The sequence below is a fragment of the Doryrhamphus excisus genome, chromosome 14 (assembly GCF_030265055.1).
Source record: "Doryrhamphus excisus isolate RoL2022-K1 chromosome 14, RoL_Dexc_1.0, whole genome shotgun sequence".
Classification (NCBI taxonomy): domain Eukaryota; kingdom Metazoa; phylum Chordata; class Actinopteri; order Syngnathiformes; family Syngnathidae; genus Doryrhamphus; species Doryrhamphus excisus.
This window is the reverse complement of record NC_080479.1, coordinates 16,548,092-16,571,556: the sequence shown is the minus strand read 5'-3', so window position 1 is coordinate 16,571,556 and position 23,465 is coordinate 16,548,092. Positions and strand designations below refer to the sequence as shown.

The window sequence follows — 23,465 nt, the reverse complement described above, 5'->3', positions numbered from 1 at the left end:
CAAAGGTCCGTGGTAGACTTCTTTATGGTTGTTTTTGATCGATCTTCGGGATGTCAAAAAACTGTTTCCACTCTAAATCATCAAGTCTAAAAGACTTGCGACTGTTTTAAAATGGCCGTCAATTGGGACGAGGGAAAGTGTGGCGAAGTCCTCATGTAGCCTTTTTAGCAAAGAAACATCCCCAAACATCTTATTTTCGGATACTGTACTTGGGAGAATACGTTGTATCAATTTACAGGAAGTGTTTTTGACGGACGTTTCAAACAATAGATCAAGCATTCAAATGCAAAACAAGGATTTTAACGCCTTCGCCACGCTGAGCCCCATAGGAAGTCCCGCCGGTACCAGGCGGCACCGCCCCCCCCCCCGCACTATACCGCACCCCCGGCAACAGTGTGTGGTACACACGATGTAATTAAAATAACCCAAGCGAGGTGTTTTAAACGTGGTATTTTCTGCACCACGTTTGGTGTGTTTCCTGCCCTGTTCCCCTCGTCTCCACCCTTCCTTCCCCGGTATCTGTTGGACCCCCTTGAGTATGGCGTTTTACATTTCTGTTTGTAAAACTGTCAACACGTCCACTGGCTGTACTAACGTGTGATTTAGCGCCAGCAGAGAGGAGGGATGGAAGCGTGAGAGAGAGGTAACTGCATGAGATCTTGCACATTCTCAAAGTGGAATATTCTTCCCACCCCACCCTGCCCAACATTATTACTATTTGTGTTTGCGAGGGGCTTTTCTACATGTTTGGGTTTTTTTTTTTCCACCTGCAATGTGTAATCATAATTAATAATAAATAATAAAGTAATTATTATATAAATACAGGTGAACATTTTTTAGAATTGAGTATTTTTGATTATCAATACAATACTGTAAATGTTGTTTTTGTTATCCAATTATGTTATTTGCGTTATTGTGATTTTTAGTAATTTATAGAATCTTACTAGTAATTAATTCAAAATATATGTATTAAAATGTCATTATTATTGATATGACACTATAATAATCAAGAATCAATACTAGTCATCAATTCAAAATACATGTATTAAAATTTCATTATAATCACTATAATAACCTAGAATCAATACTAGTCATCAATTCAAAATATATGTATTAAAATTTCATTAAAATCACTATAATAACCTAGAATCAATACTAGTAATCAATTCAAAATATATGTATTAGAATTTCATTATGACTGATATGACACTATAATATTCACTATAATAATCAAGAATCAATACTAGTAATCAATTCAAAATATATGTATTAGAATATCATTATGACTGATATGACACTATAATAATCAAGATCAATACTAGTAATCAATTAAAAATATATGTATTAGAATATCATTATGATTGATATGACACTATAATAATCAAGAATCAATACTAGTCATCAATTCAAAATATATGTATTAAAATTTCATTATAATCACTATAATAACCTAGAATCAATACTAGTCATCAATTCAAAATATATGTATTAGAATTTCATTATTATTGATATGACACTATAATATTCACTATAATAATCTAGAATCAATACTAGTAATCAATTCAAAATATATGTATTAGATTTTCATTATGACTGATATGACACTATAATAATCTCTATGATAATCAAGATCAATACTAGTAATCAATTAAAAATATATGTATTAGAATATCATTATGATTGATATGACACTATAATAATCACTATAATAATCAAGAATCAATACTGGTAATCAATTCAAAATATATGTATTAGAATTTCATTATGATTGATATGACACTATAATAATCACTATAATAATCAAGAATCAATACTAGTAATCAATTCAAAATATATGTATTAGAATTTCCTTATTGATATGATACTATAATAATCTACAATCTACTAGTAATCAATTCAAAATATATGTATTAGAATTTCATTATTATTATTAATATGACATTATAATCATCTAGAATGCAATATTTATTGCCATAAAATGATGAATTATAGTTTTTAATACTATATTACAATTATAATATGTAATTTTATGATTCTTACTTAATGTCATGGTGAGTAATATGATTATGGATATGATGCAATAATTCTTAATATATTATTATATTTCTACACTATTATTGCTAATTAAATATGTGAAATATTGGATTATGATGATGTAATATTTTGATGTGATTTAGTAGTGGAAATTACTCTGTAATAAAACCAGTAACGGTGTTATATTTCTACACTATTATTGTCAATTAAATATGTGAAATACTGGATTATGATTATGTAATATTTTTGTAATCTTAATATTTTGATGTGATATAATAAATAAACCATTGACCGTAGTAAGAATAAACGGCATCTATACGAATTACAATTATTATATTATGTAATCTTATGATTCTGACTACAAATGTCATTGTCATTAATATTATTATGGGTATGATTTAGTAATGGTAATTACCGTAGTGAGGATAAACTGCATCTATATAAAGAATAAATCTAATGTTCTAATGTAATCTAATGTTAAATTACATTAAAAACAAATTCTTGTATATACAGTACATGCATATTAATTTTTTAATTTTTTTAAAATTTTTTGATTACTCTCCTAGCACAGCACGGGACAAGAACGTATTCAAAATTAATTGGATTAATGTGTGGAGCTGAATTGGGTGTGAAAGTTACACCTGCCATTCCTCTTTCAAATTAGACGTCTCCTGTCATTGCTAATAAGTACCAGAGAGAAGGTGGGGGGTGTGGGGGGGCACTGCAGGACCCTAAAAAAAATAATTTATCTTGCGCAACAAAACTTTGACTTTTCATGACATCATCAGACTAAACGGATATATTCAACAACCATTCACTTTTTTTTTACATTGTTTTTCTCTTTGTTTAGCTTTCATTTGCACCTCTTTTTGGCAGCTGTGAGAAGGGGATTCAGTTTCACTCCCTTCGGAGTCGAACGCTGGCAGTAGGAACATTAGCTCATTTGAGAGGCCGGTGTAATGGTGTGCACTCCGTCGGGCCTCCGTCGGATGCTTTTTTGCACAAAAGCAACGAAAGCTCCCCTGTCAATAACAAGGCGAGTCACTTCATTATAGCTTTGCATGTCATGCATAGCTATTGGTCGGAGTCAGATACCGATGACAGTTATTGTACATTTATCAGAAAGGCAGCATCGTGTCAACGTGTCGTTTTCTGCGACAAGGTTGTTATTGGTTGATTTGATCAGGGAAATATTTAATGTGTCTGGGGACAATGCATTTAGAAGGCATGTTTGTATTAAGAATTACATGTTATGTATTGTACTAGCAGCATTCCAACAGCAAAGACTAATGGCCGGACATTTTCTGTCAGGATGTTTTGGTATACAGCAGAATTCATGGTTCCATTTATCACAGCAAGTCTTCCGAGTCCTGAAGCAGCAAAACAACCCCAGACCATTACACTACCACCACCATATTTTACTGCTGCTATGATGTTCTAGGATGTTTTTTTATTTGGTAAATAGCAGAATTCATGTTTCCATTTATCACAGCAAGTCATCCAGATCCTGAAACAGCATAAAAGCCCCGGACCATTACGCTACCACCACCATATTTTACTGTTGCTGTGATGTTCTAGGATTTTATTTTTTGGTAAATAGCAAAATTCATGGTTCCATTCATCACAACAAGTCATCCAGGTCCTGAAACTGCAAAAAAACAAAACAAAAAAGACCCAGACCATCATACTACTACCACCACCATATTTTACTGTTGCTGTGATGTTCTAGGATTTTCTTTTTGGTAAATAGCAGAATTCATGGTTACATTCATCACAGCAAGTCTTCCAGGTCCTGAAACAGCAAAAAACAAAACCTAGACCATTACACTACCACCACCATATTTTACTGTTGCTATGATCTAGGATTTTTTTTTGGTAAATAGCAGAATTCATGGTTCCATTTATCACAGCAAGTCTTCCAGATCCTGAAAGGGCAAAAAAGACCCAGACCATTACACTACCACCACCATATTTTACTGTTGCTATGATGTTTTAGGATTGTTTTTTGGTAAATCGCAGAATTCATGTTTCCATTTATCACAGCAAGTCACCCAGGTCCTGAAACAGCAAAAAAAAGACCCAGACCATTACACTACCACCACCATATAGTACTGTTGTTATGATGTTCGTTTTCTGAAAAGCACCAGATGTAATTGGGCACGCACCTTCCAAAAAGTTAAACTTTTTTCTTATCAGACCAAACATCTTGGGGATCATCAAGATGTTTTCTGTCAAAATTGAGACAAGCCTTGATATTCTTTTTGTTCAGCAGTGGTTTTGGTCTTGGAACTCTAACTAAGGCAAGTGAGGCCTGCAGTTCTTTTGATGTTGTGAGGTCTTTTGTGACCTCCTTGATGATTCCTCACTGTTGTCTTGAGGTCATTTTGGTTGTCTGGGGCAGTCCTTGGAAGGTTCACCACTGTTCCATATTTTTTTCATTTGTAAATAATGCTCTTGCTATGGTTGGTTGGAGTCCCAAAGCTTTAGACATGGTTTATAACCTTTTTCAAGACTGATAGATCTCTGTTACAGTAGGTTATTTTTTTCCCTCCTTTAATAACAAGTCTTATTTGTGTTGTCATTTAATATTTTAATTAGTTTTGTCATCTGCAATAAAAAAAATTTTGACATAAAATACCCATGCCGGTAACATGAGGGTCTATATCGGGGGTTTTAAAAGTTTGGGAACAGCTTTGATGCCTCACACATGGTCCTTAATGATCTATAAAGAAGTAAATCATCCACAATTACTTAACAGACTCACCATAGACTCTTTTTTAATACAAAATATATTGCCAGTAACTTTAATCGAGGTCTGTTGCTGCTTGGATTTAAAGAGAGATGGCACGGCGCTCGAAGGCCCGAATGTGTGAATCCGCAGACACGTTTGCATGAGCGTAATGGCTTAGTGCCGATTATAGTTGCACCAAATGTTAAACAGGACTTTCAAAAAAAAACACATTCGGAAGAAGCTGTAAAAAAAATCACTCACACTGACCACAGCCAACAAAAGGGAGCCGAGAAGGAAAACCACATGACGATCATTATTATTTATCTGCAGTTTTGATTTAAAAATGTGCAGATGAGGGATCTAATTTGGGTGATAAATGTCAAAATCACTGAATAAAGTTTTTACAAAAAAAAATAGTCAATTATAAAACAATACTGAGGCTTTTCCTGTCTGTCCCGCATGTCAAACAAAAACAGAGACCCCAACAAAAGCCCCTTTCGGCGTCTAATGACTATTCCCCTTCATTAAAACTGCTAGTAACCCTGTTAGGCTGGAATCGACTCACTATGGGTAATCGCGAAAACACTTTCTGATCAACGTACAGCAACAGCGGAGACCTTGCTAGAATGCGTTCACTCCAAATAAAGCAGGCTCTTTATAAACAGGCACAGCAAAACATCTAAGACCCTGATGAGACTCCTCACACTCTCCATGGCGAAATCTGCCTGTGAATGTCTCCTGACAGCTCCTTAGCCCTTGTTAGAAAGAAGCACTTCCTAATTATTCAACACACACACACACACACACAAAGTAACATTTTGGGTGAGACAGTTTCAGCTGCAGTTGTTGCGGTTAACTGGATGGACGCTTAATTTTGCAGGAATAAATAAGTGAAAGTAGAATAACAAAATTTTTTTTTAAATTAATCACAAATCAAACAGGCGCTCGACGGTCATCTAAAAGTAGAATACTTTATTTTGAGAGCCGACGAAGGCCGCTCACTTCCGGTTATATTCCACCGGAAGTGATCGCTCAGCATAACAGACTGTAAAAAAACAGTCATGGTTTGACAACAAGAATGCCAAAAAAGTATCACACAGCAGTGCAACAGATAAATAAAAACACAAAAGGCACTATTACTGGTTAAGTAGAACAAAAACGAACTATGTGACTTTAAACTCGAAACTGAAGGGTTATTTATGTAAATAGCCGGTGCCGCAAAGCACACTGGGAACCCGGAAGTGTTTCCAGCGACGCTACAATATTTACCGTAGAAACGTCACCAAAAAGCCTAAACTGAAGGGCTACCGGAAAAGTATCACACAGCAACGCAACAGATAAATACAAACAGACAAAACACTCTTACTGGTTGAGTAGAACAACAACGAACTATGTGACTTTAAACTCGAAACTGAAGGGCTGTGTATGTAAATAGCCGGTGCCGCAAAGCACGCTGGGAACCAGGAAGTGTTGCCAGCGAGGCTACAATAGTTACAATATATAGCATCACCAAAAAGCCTTAACTGAAGGGCTATGTACATAGCCGGTGCCGCAAAGCACGCTGGGAACCAGGAAGTGTTCCCATCGACGCTACAATATTTACCGTATATAGCGTCACCAAAAAGCCTAAACTTGTATATTTTTTAAACATTTTATTACAAACTTCAATTGTACTAAACAATATGAGCAGAATTACAGGAACATAAAAGTGCAATTCTCAAAAAGCCTTAACTGAAGGGCTATTTACATATCCGGTGCCGCAAAGCACGCTGGGAACCAGGAAGTGTTCCCAGCGACGCTACAATATTTACAATATTTTGCGTCACTAAAAAGCCTTATGATTCAATGAAAGACAAAAGTTTTTTTTGTACAGGGGTGTTCAAAACATGAAATGTAAAACCTGTTTTCTGAATGTTTTCCAAATAAGAAATGTCACAATGCCCCCCCTCAACATCCTTGTAGTTTTCTGTAAGCTGCAACCCTGATTTAGGTATTTAGCATTAGCATTTACTTTATTTTGCTTAAACCAATGTATGTATTATAAGGAATAATTAATTATTCAACAAATTAAAGTACAAAAATATATATAATGTACATTTAATTACGTGTATTACTAAATGTATGTTTAACCTGTGGTCATTTTGCCTTTTACAGAAAATTACCAATATTCCATATGAAAAATGGGAGTACAATTTTATTGCAATGTAGTAATAAAAATAAAACAATGGAGGAAAGACACACCCCACTCCAATGCACACAATGTATGATTCCTTTATGCATGCACACTGAAACTTTATTACAAAATTCAATTGTACAAAACAATATATAAGCAGAATTACCGGAACATAAAAGTGCAATTCTGAAGAACAATATCAACATAAATAAGAAAAAGTAAATAACAAAGAAAGGAATGTGCGAGGGATATTGCTTGAAAAATAAGAACAACAAAATAAAAACAATAAAAAAACGATTCAGTGATTCATATAATATTTTCAGTTCAGAAGAAAAACGGTGAATATGGAATTTTCCTAATAAACACAGAAATTTCACAGCATTCTGCAAAATCTTTATGAAGGTTACATTGTAGAAATAAGACTATTTCCATTGTTTGAACTGCTGTTTTTTGTTTTGTTTTTTTGGGGCCAAGACTGTTTGTTTTTGTACTATTTCCATTTTGATCTCAATGTGTATTGAAAGACATAAAAAGTAAAATAATAACATCGGTCCAGAATGCTTGAAAAATGGGACATTTGTAGACTAAGTACCTGAATTTAATTTCTTATTTAAAAATACTTCAATATTTCCATTTTTACTTATTAGCATTAACTTTTTATGCTTTTTTATTAATTGTTTGAACTGTTGCTGTTTTTTTTTGTTTTTTTTTTTTGGGCCAAAACTCTTTGTTTTTGTACTATTTCCATTTTGATCTCAATGTGTATTGAAAGACATAAAAAGTAAAATAATAACATCGGTCCAGAATGCTTGAGAAATTGGACATTTGTAGAATAAGTGCTTGAATTTAATTTCCTATTTAAAAAATACTTCAATATTTCCATTATAAATAAAACACATGAAACACACAATGATGTGGCATTTGAACTTTTCCACGAGCTGTCCGTCATTTAGGCAGTGGGTGGGTTTTGACTCATTTTTGACAGGTTTGATTCACTGCTGAGCAAAGAAACACACACAATGTTCGGAATTAAATAGAGAAAAAAATAAATATATTGTGCGTGTCTCTATTAAGTACACCTACAATAAGAAAGTTCTGTGCATCATAAAAAAAAAAATATGGCTGCCATGTAGCGTCCAAAAAAATTATGAAAAGGCAGATGTGACATTGCTTCTATTTTCATTTTCATGGCACCGAGAGTGAGGACAGAATCTTCCAAAGCTGTGCTTGTGAACGGCAGATTCCATGGCGGAAGCTTTTTCTGTCTGCCATCGCCACATGCTCTTAACAGCACTCCTAACACCTACATTTATTTTTTATTTTTATATATATATATATTTTTTTTTTTTCCAAAATGGTGACCGCTTTACTTACATCTTGCATCAGTTTTGTTAAAGGCTTCTGTGAAGCCTCCCAGGAGTGTAACGGCTTCGCCATTTCTGAAGTTGGCCCTCCGAACTGACATGAAGCTTCATTGAAAGCTTTTTAATTTCACCATCTGCAAAAAAAAAAAAAAAAAAAAAAAAGTGTGATGTTACCAGAGAAGAAGACACTGGTTTCTCATGCAAAGTCTCAAAGTGCCTCCTAGTGGATGATGGCCTCTGTCTCTCTCTCTCTCTCTCTGGTTCTGTGAACAACAACAAGACATAGAGAGAAGCATTTGACCCGCTAATAAGGTCGAGGTAGTTCACTGTGCTAATTAAGGAGCCATTTTGGGGCGCGGGGATAACAGGATGTCACTCTTGTGTCTCGCACAAATAGTGTGCTTTGGCTGTTTTCTATACATTGACAAAGTGCTAACAGTCTGTGAGTATAAACTGACTCCATGTTGGCGAGATACTCGGATGCGATCTAGCACGGGTGGTACATAAGGTTAATGTATACACTTTTATTCTTATTGTTTTTTTTTACTTATTAGCATTAACCTTTTATGTTTTTTTTATTCATCCAACGTACCAAAACAAAGCACACAAGACCGAACCCTTAATATTCATTTACTAGTTAGGACAAACCCCCATAAAGGTTGCTAGTTCAACACCTTTTTGGTTTCACTTTACACTCAGGTACACAAAACTACATTAGTTACTGAGGAACTGATGAGGAGCTAATGGCTAAGGCACATCAATTTCCAGTCGTCACTGAGGGACTAATGAGTGGAGTAGTTACTGGGGAACTAAGGCACATTCATGCAATTAATTCTAATTAATGAACTAATGACTAAGGCACATAAATGTAGAGTAGTTACTGATGAACTAATGAGTAGAGTAGTTACTGAGGAACTAAGGCACATTAATGCAATTAATGAACTAATGACTAAGGCACATACACGTAGAGTAGTTACTGAGGAACTAATGAGTAGAGTAGTTACTGAGGAACTAAAGCACATTAATGCAATTAATTCTAATTCATGAACTAATGACTAAGGCACATAAATGTAGAGTAGTTACTGAGGAACTCCTGGGGAACTAATGGCTAAGGCACATCAATTTCCAGTCGTCACTGAGGGACTGAGTAGAGTAGTTACTGAGGAACTAAAGCACATTAATGCAATTAATTCTAGTTAATGAACTAATAACTAAGGCACATAAATGTAGAGTAGTTACTGAGGAACTGATGAGTAGAGTAGTTACTGAGGAACTAAAGCACATTAATGCAATTAATTCTAATTAATGAACTAATGACTAAGGCACATAATTGTAGAGTAGTTACTGAGGAACTAATGGCTAAGGCACATCAATTTCCAGTCATCACTGAGGGACTAATGAGTAGAGTAGTTACTGAGGAACTAATGGCTAAGGCACATCAATTTCCAGTCATCACTGAGGGACTAATGAGTAGAGTAGTTACTGAGGAACTAAAGCACATTAATGCAATTAATTCAATGAATTAATGACTAAGGCACATAAATGTAGAGTAGTTACTGAGGAACTAAAGCAGATTAATGCAATTAATTCAATGAACTAATGACTAAGGCACATAAATGTAGATTAGTTACTGAGGAACTAATGCACATTAATGCAATTAATTCTAATTAATGAACTAATGACTAAGGCACATAATTGTAGAGTAGTTACTGAGGAACTAATGGCTAAGGCACATCAATTTCCAGTCATCACTGAGGGACTAATGAGTAGAGTAGTTACTGAGGAACTAATGGCTAAGGCACATCAATTTCCAGTCATCACTGAGGGACTCATGAGTAGAGTAGTTACTGAGGAACTAAAGCACATTAATGCAATTAATTCAATGAATTAATGACTAAGGCACATAAATGTAGAGTAGTTACTGAGGAACTAAAGCACATTAATGCAATTCATTCTAATTAATGAACTAATGACTAAGGCACATAATTGTAGAGTAGTTACTGAGGAACTAATGGCTAAGGCACATCCATTTCCAGTAGTCACTGAGGAACTAATGAGTAGAGTAGTTACTGAGGAACTAATGAACTAATGACTAAGGCACGTCAATGTAGAGTAGTTACTGTGGCACTCATGAGTAGAGTAGTTACTGAAGAACTAAGGCACATGCATTTTGAGTAGTTACGAGAGAACTAAGGCACATAAATTCAAAGTAGTTACAGAGGAACTAATGAACTAATGACTAAGGTACATACATTTAGAGTAGTTACTGATGAACTAAGACACATGCATTTAGAGTAGTTACTGAGGAACTAAGGCCCATAAACTCAATGTAGTTACAATGTAGCGGAATTAATGAACTAATGACTGAATGACTAATGAAGGCCATACATTTAGAGTAGTTAATGAGGAACTAATGGCGATCTAATGAATAGAGTAGTTACTGTGGAATTAATGAACTAATCACTAAGGCGCATAGATTTAGAGTAGTTACTGAGCAACTAATGAAGATCGAATGAACAGAGTAGTTACTGAGGAATTAATGAAGTAATGATGAACCGATGGCTAAGGCACATGCTACATTTAGAGTAGTTACTGAGGAATTAATGAAGTAATGATGAAGCGATGGCTAAGGCACATGCTACATTTAGAGTAGTTACTGAGGAATTAATGAAGAACTAATGAGTAGGGTAGTTACTGAGGAAGTAAGGCACATGCATTTAAAGTAGTTACTGAGGAACTAATGAAGATCAAATGAACAGAGTAGTTACTGAGGAATTAATGAAGTAACGATGAACCGATGGCTAAGGCACATGCTACATTTAGAGTAGTTACTGAGGAACTAAGGCACATGCATTTAAAGTAGTTCCTGAAAAATGAATGAACCAATCACTAAGGCACATACATTTAGAGTAGTTACCGAGGAACCAATGAATTGATGAATAGAGTAGTTACCGAGGAAGTAAGGCCCATAAATTAAAAGTAGTTACTGAAAAATTAATGAACTAATGAGGAAGTAATGACTGAGGCACATACATTTAGAGTAGTTACTGAGGAAGTAATGAACTGATGAATAGAGTAGTTACTGCGGAAGTAAGGCCCATAAATTAAAAGTAGTTACTGAAAAATTAATGAACTAATGAGGAAGTAATGACTGAGGCACATACGTTTAGAGTAGTTACTGAGGAACTGATGAATAGAGTAGTTACAGAGGAAGTAAGGCCCATAAATTAAAAGTAGTTACTGAAAAATTAATGAACTAATGAGGAACTAACGACTAAGGCACATACATTTAGAGTAGTTACTGAGGAACTAATGAATAGAGTAGTTACCGAGGAAGTAAGGCCCATAAATTAAAAGTAGTTAGTGGAAAATTAATTAATGAACTAATGAGGAAGTAATGACTGAGGCACATACGTTTAGAGTAGTTACTGAGCAACTAATGAAGAACTAAGCCATTTAAGGTATCAATAATACTTCTACTAGTCTCTGTTGTTTGTTAAATAGTACTTTTAACATTAGAGCCCTCTAGACATGACATAACACCCCTATAGTCACATTTACACTAGTGTGATCTAATATAGTAGACATAATGAAAGCAAATAAGACTAATGTAGACTCACACTTTTTAACTTTACTTACAGCCATCAATGTTACATTAGTGACGCTGTATGAGCAGTGTGAAATACTACATATCACAACGTCTTTGAATGTGTCTTCTGAATGCCTTTAAAATGCTTAATGTAAAATTTGCTTAAGTATGATTTTAAAAAACCTGATAGCCATTTTTAATATTTAACTACAAAACAATGATGCGTTATTTCATATATTTTGGATTATTGTGTTATATTATTTTGCGTTATGTCCTATAGTGATGACCGATTTGTTCTATATTCATATTCCTACAATAGCAACCATCTTCCAAAAGCTACATCCTGGCATCGAATCCGACTGGCTGGCCTTAGAGGGAAAACAATCCCCATATTACCGGCAAACAATACCCACACATCATCTGCTTGTCCTGACATGTTTGACTGCTGGCTTCCATGCGGACCAGGACACATGCCCGTCTGGAGACACGGATGGGGATTGATGAAGGGTCCAGGGTCCCCTGATCAACACAGCCATCCACCTGCCTGCTTGTCTGTCGTCTTTGGCAATGGCCGCCCTCTCTGAACGCTCTCTCCTAAACCCTTCCGTGTTTTGCTTTGAATAGATGATGAATCAGAATTGAAAATTAAATAATGTCATCTCCAATTAATACATGTGAGATATATTTTAATTAATTACAATTTTAATGGAAAAAATCAGAATAATTATATATTATTATTATCTATATTTTTATTATTTTATATATTTCATAATAGATATTTATATTATATATAAATATTAGTTTCTATTGTGCATGTATTGAACACTACGGATTAAGGAATGGTGGCTAAAGTTGGTGGCCTAAGAATGAATCGGTTTTATGGCGCCACCTTGTGGCCATCACTGAAACGTACTAGTATTTTGCTGTCTATCATTTCTACATCCATTCGGCCATTTAGCACATTCATATAGATAAGATAAAGTGATGCATTTTTGGAATACGTTCAGGAGAACTTTCCAATGTTTAATGCAGGCTAATTAAAAACATTCATCTATATTTTTAGTCCTCAACGGACACATGACTGATATTTCAAGTTGAGACAAATCAAAAATATTGCGACTTATTTTTTTTTTGTTTGGGAGCAGATACTTTGTGGCGCTGATTTTTACGTGAGAGAAAAAAGGACACTTGAATGCACCAATAAGGAAGTTTATACTTAAAATGGAGGTAAGGCAAATCGTTCCCAATCGGTATATATGATTGTGAAGTTAGTCCAAGTGGTTTATACCGTCACATAATTTAATTGAATAGCAGTTAGTGGTTTAGTTAATATTTATTTAGGCGGATAAATAACACAAAATAAGGTAATATATTGCAATATATTCGAGCTGCTATTAAGTAAACACTGGTACGATACCGTCTGTATTGTGATTGGCCATGATAAGAATCACAATAAAACACAGGACAAAAATACTAGGTGAAAAAGCTAAATATTTGTCATAAAATTGTGATTATGCCAATATAAAACATTTTGGGGAAATAAAAGTATTTAATAAATAATAAATGTAATAAATATAAATGTATAAATATTTAAATTAATTAATTAATCATTAATTATAATTATGATTTTTAAGTTAATTAATTAAATTATTTATAATTATAATATTTAAATTAATAATTGATTGATTAATAATTAATTAAAATGATAAATATATAAATTAAGAAATATTTAATAAATATTTTTCTTGTTGTTTTATATTTTCATGCATTTATTTTCTATGCCGCTTACCTTTACTAGTGTGGCTGCTATGCTGGAGCCTATCCCAGGTCTCTTTGTACAAGAAGCCGAGTACACCCTGGACTGGTCGCCAGCCAATCACAGGGCACAAAATAAATAATAATAATAATAATAATAATTATAAAAAAAAACAAAACAAAAAAATTCCAGTGGAACGTTGGTTAGCAGCATTAATCTGTTCCAGAAGGTCCAACTCTAACCAATAAAGTTTTCCCAGAAGAAATAATGTAAATCTAATTGTTTTATAATTAAAGTTTATACATAGCAATGATGGATGAACATTGAATGATGAAGAAATGAACATTTAAGTTTACTTTTACCTTCATTGATGATGTGATTGTTGACAAAGTGAAAGTTCATATATTTAATATCCAATATTCAATCATGCATCTCGCCTTAAATCGCTGCTTTTTTTTGATCACGGCTGCTGCAAAAAATAACAAAAAGCACCTAAGGAAAGTCCCAACATTTTAATAAAGGTGAAAAACACCAATTCAAGAAATAATTCATGGCAAAACAAGAAGGTGGTGTCCGTTTTGTTTTTGTCAACAGTCACAGCTTAAACAACAGTAAAGTTAACCTTAAATGTTAATTTGTCCTTTTCATATTTTGTTTATATGCATTTAGAATTGTTGTCTGCATGCAAAACCATCATTCATATCATCGTAAAACTATTAAAAAAAAACTGTTTTGTGTGTGTGTGAACATTTTTAAGATCGGTGAATGATGGATGATGATTGAAATGGATTAATAAACATTAAAGGTCACTTTTAACTTCACTAAAGTGTGAAATTTTGACACGATGTAGCAGCAACATCAACAGACAGGACACCACCTTCTTGTTTTGCCATGAGTTATTTCTTGAATGCAATGGTGTTTCTCAACCTCGTTGGCGCCAAATAAAATTACAAGTAACATCATTTTTGTAAACAATCATTACAAGGGGTGTGAATATTTGAAATGCACTTGGAATTTTTCAAATGCACTTTGAAAATTCAGGAATAAGTCAGGAATAAGTCGGGAATTTTCAGGAATTTGAATGCATTTGAAATTGTTTGATACTTGATACAACTATAATTGGAAAACTATCAACATGTTTTTGTTAACATTCCTGACTTTCTGGAATGGATTCATTGGATTTATATTATTTCTTATGGCAAAAATGTATTTTGGTTAGAGTACTGTACGCTTTGGTTAGAGTCTGGATTAATGATGCTAACAAAACCAAGACCAAAACCTAGTACTAGTTTGATCACTTGCAAGCTACCAACACCTCATATATTTATTGAACGCACCAGACTGCTTAACAAGTTGCTAGTATCTGATGCATTCAGGAACATGCACAATTCAACATCCCCGGAAATGACAAAGACGCAGAGTTTATTTAATCCTACCCCTCTTCCATGTCCATTCCTGATAATAACGGTGATATTCCTGTGCTGCACAGGAAGCTGCAACTTTATAGCGTGGCACACAGAAGCTGGAGCGTAGCCCTCCGGCTCTCCTCCTTTGGGGCCCAATCACAACGTTGAACTTGACACCAGACAGATGGATGCTAGCGTCAGGCCCTGTGTTGGCAACAGCAGGAATTAGTGAAGCAGGAAAGTCAGAAAAGACTAAAAAGTAGGACACTGACCACAACTTTTGCACACCTGCTTGCCGCAGCGTTTGAATGGTTGATGCGGACCAGGTGTGGGCAAACTGCGGCTCCCGAGCCATCTAAACAACACAACAAACAATGTACGAAGTAAGCACCTAACGCAACACGTGGGTATAAAAACATCAACATGCAATACCCATTTAAAAAAAAAACACCCATATATTCCTGCCACAAGTCATGCTGGGTAGCTTATGGTACTCTTTCTCCCAACATATGATGGAGAGGTCATCAGAGAAGTAAACAAGGAGTACTCTTGATATCCAATGCTTTATTGTTCACAGTTCATATTATTGTTGCGGCTGAACTACCCAGCATGCCTTGTGGGCATTTGGAAATAACAGGTTTAAGTTATGTGTTATGCTCAGTACTTATTTGTTCATTTATGTGATGCGTTACAGAACTGGAGGTAGCAAAAATAAGGTTCTCATTGGGAGTGACCAGGATGGATAGGATCAGGAACAAGTACATAAGAGGAACATTACATGTTAGAAACATTGGAGATAAAGTCACAGAGGCCAGACTGAGATGGTTGGGACATGTCAGAGATGAGGATGCTGAGGTTCTCATTGGGAGTGACCAGGATGGATAGGATCAGGAACGAGTACATCAGAGGGACATTACATGTTAGAGGCTTTGGAGATAAAGTCACAGAGACCAGAGTGAGATGGTTGGGACATGTCAGAGATGAGGATGCTGAGGTTCTCATTGGGAGTGACCAGGATGGATAGGATCAGGAACGAGTACATCAGAGGAACATTACATGTTAGAAACATTGGAGATAAAGTCACAGAGGCCAGACTGAGATGGTTGGAACATGTCAGAGATGAGAATGCTGAGGTTCTCATTGGGAGTGACCAGGATGGATAGGATCAGGAACGAGTACATCAGAGGAACATTACATGTTAGAAACATTGGAGATAAAGTCACAGAGGCCAGACTGAAATGGTTGGGACATTTCAGAGATGAGGATGCTGAGGTTCTCATTGGGAGTGACCAGGATAGATAGGATCAGGAACGAGTACATCAGAGGGACATTACATGTTAGAAGCATTGGAGATAAAGTCAGAGAGGCCAGACTGAGATGGTTGGGACATGTCAGAGATGATGATGCTGAGGTTCTCATTGGGAGTGACCAGGATAGATAGGATCATAGGGACATTACATGTTAGAAGCATTGGAGATAAAGTCAGAGAGGCCAGACTGAGATGGTTGGGACATGTCAGAGATGATGATGCTGAGGTTCTCATTGGGAGTGACCAGGATAGATAGGATCATAGGGACATTACATGTTAGAAGCATTGGAGATAAAGTCAGAGAGGCCAGAGTGAGATGGTTGGGACATTTCAGAGATGAGGATGCTGAGGTTCTCATTGGGAGTGACCAGGATGGATAGGATCATAGGGACATTACATGTTAGAAGCATTGGAGATATGTAGTTCTGCTTGATGCCACCTACTGTATATATAGATGACCTCTGGCATAGACTGTTTACTTTATGTTTTGGTGAAAGTGAACGCAGCACGCTGCATATTGTCGCTTCATTGCAACTGTAGTAATAGCAGTTCAGTCCAAACCACAACTATGTACTTTTAACGCCGCAGACTTCAGTGGCTCACGCTGATTCGCAAATGTATTAAATCTGTCATATCGGGGCCCGCTGTACATCTGAAAAAAAAAAAAAAATCTGTAAAATCCTTACTGGCACCCCTCCATCTTGAGTATGTCAATCATGCTTGCCTGGCAGCAGCCAGAACCTCTTTCTGTCAATCATCTTGAGAGACTCTGTAGGCCTTATAACAGAGAGATGAGATAGCGGCAGAATAAACGCAACATTATGAAAACATTTTCTCGATGACAGGACTGACTACTGGCAGCTCTGAATGGAATGGCCGTCATGCTCCGCTGGGATCAACCGTCGAGGGTCTCTGCCTTGGCAAGATACGCTTCCCCGCATGTAAGGAATTTCAGTTGTTGGAATGGTAATTTATCTCGGTGGGTTTTTTCACTTGCAATCAGTGTGCGTATATGTTGGGGAGAAGTCTTTCATGGATCTTATGGGAGTTGCTGGGAATATACGGGGACTTACGGGAATAAACTGTATATAAGTTCAAATAACTTCTTTCATTATATGGATTTTCTTTCATTTTTCTTTAAGAAGTTGTGTCGACTGCTCTGGTGCTTGTGTGTCTCACCGAACATTATAGTAACACTGCTGACACTGAGTGACCAGTATAGAATACTTAGTTCGTATAGTTAGAATACTCATTATTTCATGTTGCATATTATTATTTCATATGGTAATGGTTTTATTTCATTTGAACATGCATCAGATTACAATTGAATGCATCCCATAATCAGTTCACAGTTCCACATGGAGTAGGAAGAAGCAAAGCTTATTCAATCCTACCCCTCCATCTGGTACTTTTACAATCAGTAACTGTTACATTTGTTCACTTCCTGCTTTCCTAATCTAATAATATAATTTAATTTTTTAATTTTAATTTGTATCCTAATGTAATTTTAATTTTTTCATTTTAATTTGTATCTTAATTTTTTTTTAATTTTAATTTGTATCTTAATATAATTTAAATTTTAATTTGTATCCTAATATAATTTTTATCCTAATATAATTTTTATCCTAATATAATTTAAAAAGGAGTAGCAAGAAGCAAAGCTTATTAAATCCTATCCCTTTATCTGGTACTTTTACAATCAGTAACTGTTACATTTGTTCACTTCCTGCTTTCCTAATATAGTTTAAGTTGTTTTTTTTGTTTTATTTTTTAAATATTTTAATTTTTAAAAATTTTAAAATTTTAAAATTTTTTAAATTTTTATTTTTACTACTATTTTTATTTATTTTTATTTGTACTCCGGTTTCCTCCCACATTCCAAAAACATGCTATAGTTCCACATGTCCAAAAGGAGTAGGAAGAAGCAAAGCTTATTTAATCCTACCCCTCCATCTGGTACTTTTACAGTAACTGTTACATTTGTTCACTTCCTGCTTTCCTACTATAGTTTATTATTTATTTATTTGTTATTTTTTTTATTTTATTTTTGTCACGTACTGAAGTACTTGGCCGGTAAAAAGTTTGAGGAAAAAAATAAATTGAATCAATTTCGGACAAAGGTTGTGGAATACTGCCGGGAATTATGAAAGCCTTTGAGCTGAGTTATCACAATCATTAGGAAGTTTTACTCACCATACCGGCAGTTCACAGCACTGATTAGATTGTACTAATCGTTTGTTTTCATGTGGAAATTAAAGTCTTTGTTTACAGTATAACAAACTACATAATGATGTTGGCATCATGATTTGGCGTTTGCTCATCACCTGTTAAGTACTTTCATTCAAGAACTGATTGAAGGAAGCAATTTGAGGTACAATGGGAGGGTATTTACTCCAAAAACTAATCAAGAAGGTCAAGAAGCTTTAGAATGGCACACATGGTAGATGTGCAGTGTGAATGGTTGTTTGTCTATATGTGCCCTGTGATTGGCTGGCCACCAGTCTAGGGTGTACCCCGCCTCCCACGCGAAGACAGCTGGGATAGACTCTAGCACCCGCTGTGACCCTTGTGAGGATATGCGGTAGAAAATGAATGAATATTTTTTATTTTGGAGTCATATCGGGACATGTTTGTATATTTGTATATACACCTTTGGAGTATTAAGTTGCTGTACGAGGAATTTAGCACTGCCAGTGAAGTGCTCTGACTTGACAAGCGTGTTCTAAGTGCACTGATGGCTCGTGATTGCCAAAAAAAGCTTCCTCAGTGACATGCTATTTAAACATTATTATTGTGGGTGCACGGCAAGAGTGGTTAGCACTCAGGCCTCACAGCTATGAGACCCAAGTTCAATTCCACTCTCGACCATCTCTGTGTGGAGTTTGCATGTTGCAAACAACATGTCTGTGTCTATTATTTTATTTAGCCATGTTTATGCTTGCAAAAAACACTAAACTCATCACACAGTAACTTAACACTCCAAAGGTGTACCTCAAAATATACAAAGAAGTACCAATATGAGTTTTGAAGTTTCCCATTCTGCATTGTTTCTGAGCAAAGCAGTTCATTGGAGGACATGCTGCATAGAAAGTGGTTAGCGCGCAGGCCACACAGCTAGGAGACCTGGGTTCAATTCCACCCTCGGCTATCTCTGTGTGGAGTTTGCATATTCTCTCTGTGCATGCGTGGGTTTTCTCCGGGTACTCCGGTTTCCTCCCACATTCCAAAAACATGCTAGGTTAATTAGCGACTCCAAATTCATCCATAGGTATGAATGTGAGTGTGAATGGTTGTTTGTCTATATGTGCCCTGTGATTGGCTGCCGACCAGTCCGAGGATAAGCAGTAGAAAATGAATGAATATTTTTTTTTATTTTGGAGTCATATTGGGACATGTTTGTATATTTGTATATACACCTTTGGAGTATTAAGTTGCTGTGTGAGGAATTTAGCACTGCCAGTGAAGTGCTTTGACCCCGCCTCTCGCCCGAAGACAGCTGGGATAGGCTCCAGCGACCCTCGTGAGGATAAGCGGTAGAAAATGAATGAATAAATGAATAATTCTATGGAACAAATACTAGAATTTAAATTGTAGGTCTGTTCTAATGATAGTGTTGGGAACAGAGCCAGCTGGGAAGACTTTGCAGGCCCTGACGGCACACCACTGAATTACATCCACTTCCATAATGTCGTATTCAACTGAGACCCCCTTTTTAAAACATTGCAAACCTGTCTCATGCAGGTTAGAATCACATCCGGTTTTGTGTAGAACTCACTGGCACAACGTTGACGCCTCAGGAGCCAAGTTACTTTATATTGATTGTTGTTACTTTGATTACATTTTCAAAAGGCTGCACTCTCATTCAGCTCACACGCCTTTTAATTAAAAAAACACTACTCCATTACAGTCACTACTACCGAAGCGCAGATTCACTTGAGGTACAAATGGAGCATGAACACAATCAATTGACTTAACCTCAAGGGCATTTAATATTTAATATGTCTGAGGACATTTTTTTTTTTCTTCCTCCAAAGACTAGTTCACAACATTCAGCCTACAGCAATAACAACCTTGTCCACAATGTGTAGTTATTTATAGTCATATGTAGTTATAGATGCAGATACTTGTGTAAAACCAAGATGTCGGCTGCTTCCTTTGCTATTTGTTAGTGTTGCATTCTCATAACTTCGGCCATGTTTGTTTGAATTAACATTGGGAGTTGTGGAAAAGTCTGTTACATTGGTTGCATAGCAACCCAGTCAACATCCGGAGTCAAGCAGTCTATAATGTGAGTTCCTGTTCCTCAATCCTTTTGTGGAAGTGGTTTTCCAGACAGTATGGTTTTTGGTATGATTGTGCGTTATCGTTTTGAATGCTAATTATCCAAAACAGAGTGATGATTTTCATGTTGTGTTGACCTCTAAATACAGTCTGCAAAGGCAAAAACTTAATGTTAATATCCTTGTTTACTTCCTTGACGACCTCCTCAGTACATTTTGCAAATAAGCAAAAATGCAAGAAATATGGCAAAAATGTTGAGAGTAATGCGGCAGGGGTATTATGCGTAGATATTTATTTGTATGCACACACGGTGCAGCTTCTGGAGGGCAATGTACATTGTATTGTCATTCTTGAGTTATGGACTCCGAGAGAGGAGCTACACACAATAACCAGTTTTAGAGTTCTTCCAGAATCTGCACCTATTCGGCTGTTTTTCTTGGGATTTTGTGGTCTGTTGTGATTTATTCCACCCATGGCCTACCTGCTGGCACTAGCTACAAATGGCTACCGTTCTAGCTGCTGCTAGCTGCAAACGGTATCGGTGATATTTAAAAATATGTCGGATTTTAACATACAGCCGTATATATGTTGGATTCCGAATCCAATCCGGAAGTAGATACTCGACAGTCCAAAGTTTCTAAAGCAAAGCGGTTACTTCAAGACGTCTCTCAATGGTCAGTAGCTTTAGCATTTTAGTGTTAGCATCTTTAACGTCTAATGTTGCCACTAATTGTTGTGGGAAATGGCTATTAGCAACCCCGCTCCCTGTATGCAAGAATTACTCCATGACTTACACAAAATAAACAAAGTTAGGACACTGACAAATTGTTACTTACTGCTTGAGGTGGAAAGCCATGCCCATATAAGGAAGTCTGTCCCTCTGTGATGTCACAAAGGGGCCATTTTAACCACGCCTTTTGAAACCGAGTGTTTTGAGCCATCCTAAACTTTTTTCAGGGCTCATTTCTGAATGCGAAACCTCATTATCTGAAACTTTGGCATCATTTAACACAAGAATACTACATTCTAACTACATTTATAGGTCCGAAAAGTGGAAAAAGCATAAAAATATTTGTAACTAAATAAAAGCAAATGAATACAACATTTAAACCCAGCATGTTTGTATGTAAAATTCTGACTGGAACTGTAGGTCATCCGACGTCAAATACTGTAATGCTGTGTAAATAAACTGTAATTGCCGGTTTCATCACCACAACTTATTACCGAACGGCACTCAACTCACCGTGACTGTGTGTATGTGTGTTTGGTGTAATTATGTAAACTCCCATAACAATTGAAAGTATTACTGCAGCTATTATCTCAAGTGTATAATTACAGAACTGCAAGTATCATCAGTAATTCACTTGTGAGCCAACAGTCTTCAATTAGATTGACTACATAATGCTTCGGTCTCAAACTCATTTTATTTGAGGGGCCACTGGAGCTCGGGTGTGGGTGAGACTGGGCCGCATCAGGTTTTCAAAAAAAAAACAACAAAAAAAAAAAACGCATTTATTAAAAACTAAAAAATTTAAAAAAACTTCGTTTTGGTTCCAATTTTCTACAAGAAAAGCTCTGATAAAACATTCCACTGTTCTGAAATATCTTACTTTTTATTTTTCTACACAAAATAACATGAAAAATAAATAAAGAATAAAGAAAATCAATCAGTAATAAATAAATAAATATAATAATAGTAAAACGGCAAATAATAAAAACTTAAGAAACCACATATAGTTGTTGGGTAGACAAATTATTTTTTTCCGATTAAAATGAACAAAGCATTATTAGAGCCCTGTAGACATGACATAACACCCCTATAGTCACATTTATACTCTTTTTACATATTGCGCAACTGCAGGTGTCTTGAGACACATGCTAACTCGCAAACTAGAGAGCTAGCGACCTAAACGGGTAGCCTTCAAGTAATTTCCTTTCAACTTAAATAGCCAAAAACTTACCACTTCCACACGGATAGGGAGGATAACTATTAACAGTTATTTAACCTTTAACATGAACATTAATCAAACGTAATATTTTTTTCTGGGTACATGATACCATACAGCATCCATATCAAACTAACATTAAACTTTCATATCAAGGCGGGGGGCCTCAAACTAGTGTCCTGCGGGCCACATTTGGCCCGCGGGCCGCGTGTTGGAGACCCCTGGTCTAAGCCCATTTTTCTTCGGAATGCATTTTTTTTTGTATTTTTTGTAAATTATTTTTTTCAGATAAAAATGAACAAAGCATTATTAGAGCCCTGTAGACATGACAAAACACAACTATAGTCACATTCATACTTTTTTTTAATATTTACAACATATTGCGCAACTGCAGGGGTCTTGAGACACATGCTAACTCGCAAACTAGAGCGCTAGCGACCTAAACGGGTAGCCTTCAAGTAATTTCCTTTCAACTTAAATAGCCAAAAACTTACCACTTCCACACGGATAGGGAGGATAACTATTAACAGTTATTTAACCTTTAACATGAACATTAATCAAACGTAATATTTTTTTCTGGGTACATGATACCATACAGCATCCATATCAAACTTTCATATCAAGGCGGGGGCCTCAAACTAGTGTCCTGCGGGCCACATTTGGCCCGCGGGCCGCATGTTTGAGACCCCTGGTCTAAGCCTATTTTTCTTTGTAATGCATTTTTTTTTTGTATTTTAGTTCAGTGAAGCCTCTCGGTCTCAAACTAAATATTTTGTACGTTGGCCCCACTTCAACCTTATAGCCGTCCTTCACTCTTTACAAGTCATTTTATTCAGTCTATATGCGAGTGCTTGTGCCTCTCAGTGTATGTCAACA

General features: G+C 35.8%; 1 protein-coding gene across 1 annotated transcript in view; it reads left to right on the top strand.

Moving 5' to 3' along the window:
• Positions 1 to 12,838: 12,838 nt before the first annotated feature.
• rbms3 (RNA binding motif, single stranded interacting protein) overlaps positions 12,839 to 23,465 on the top strand; it is a 296,873-nt gene continuing 286,246 nt past the window's right edge. Inside the window, exons 1-2 of the mRNA XM_058047024.1 lie at positions 12,839 to 13,118; positions 17,208 to 17,303. The gene's annotated coding sequence lies outside the window, so the exon portion shown is untranslated. The remainder of the gene's footprint in view (positions 13,119 to 17,207; positions 17,304 to 23,465) is intronic.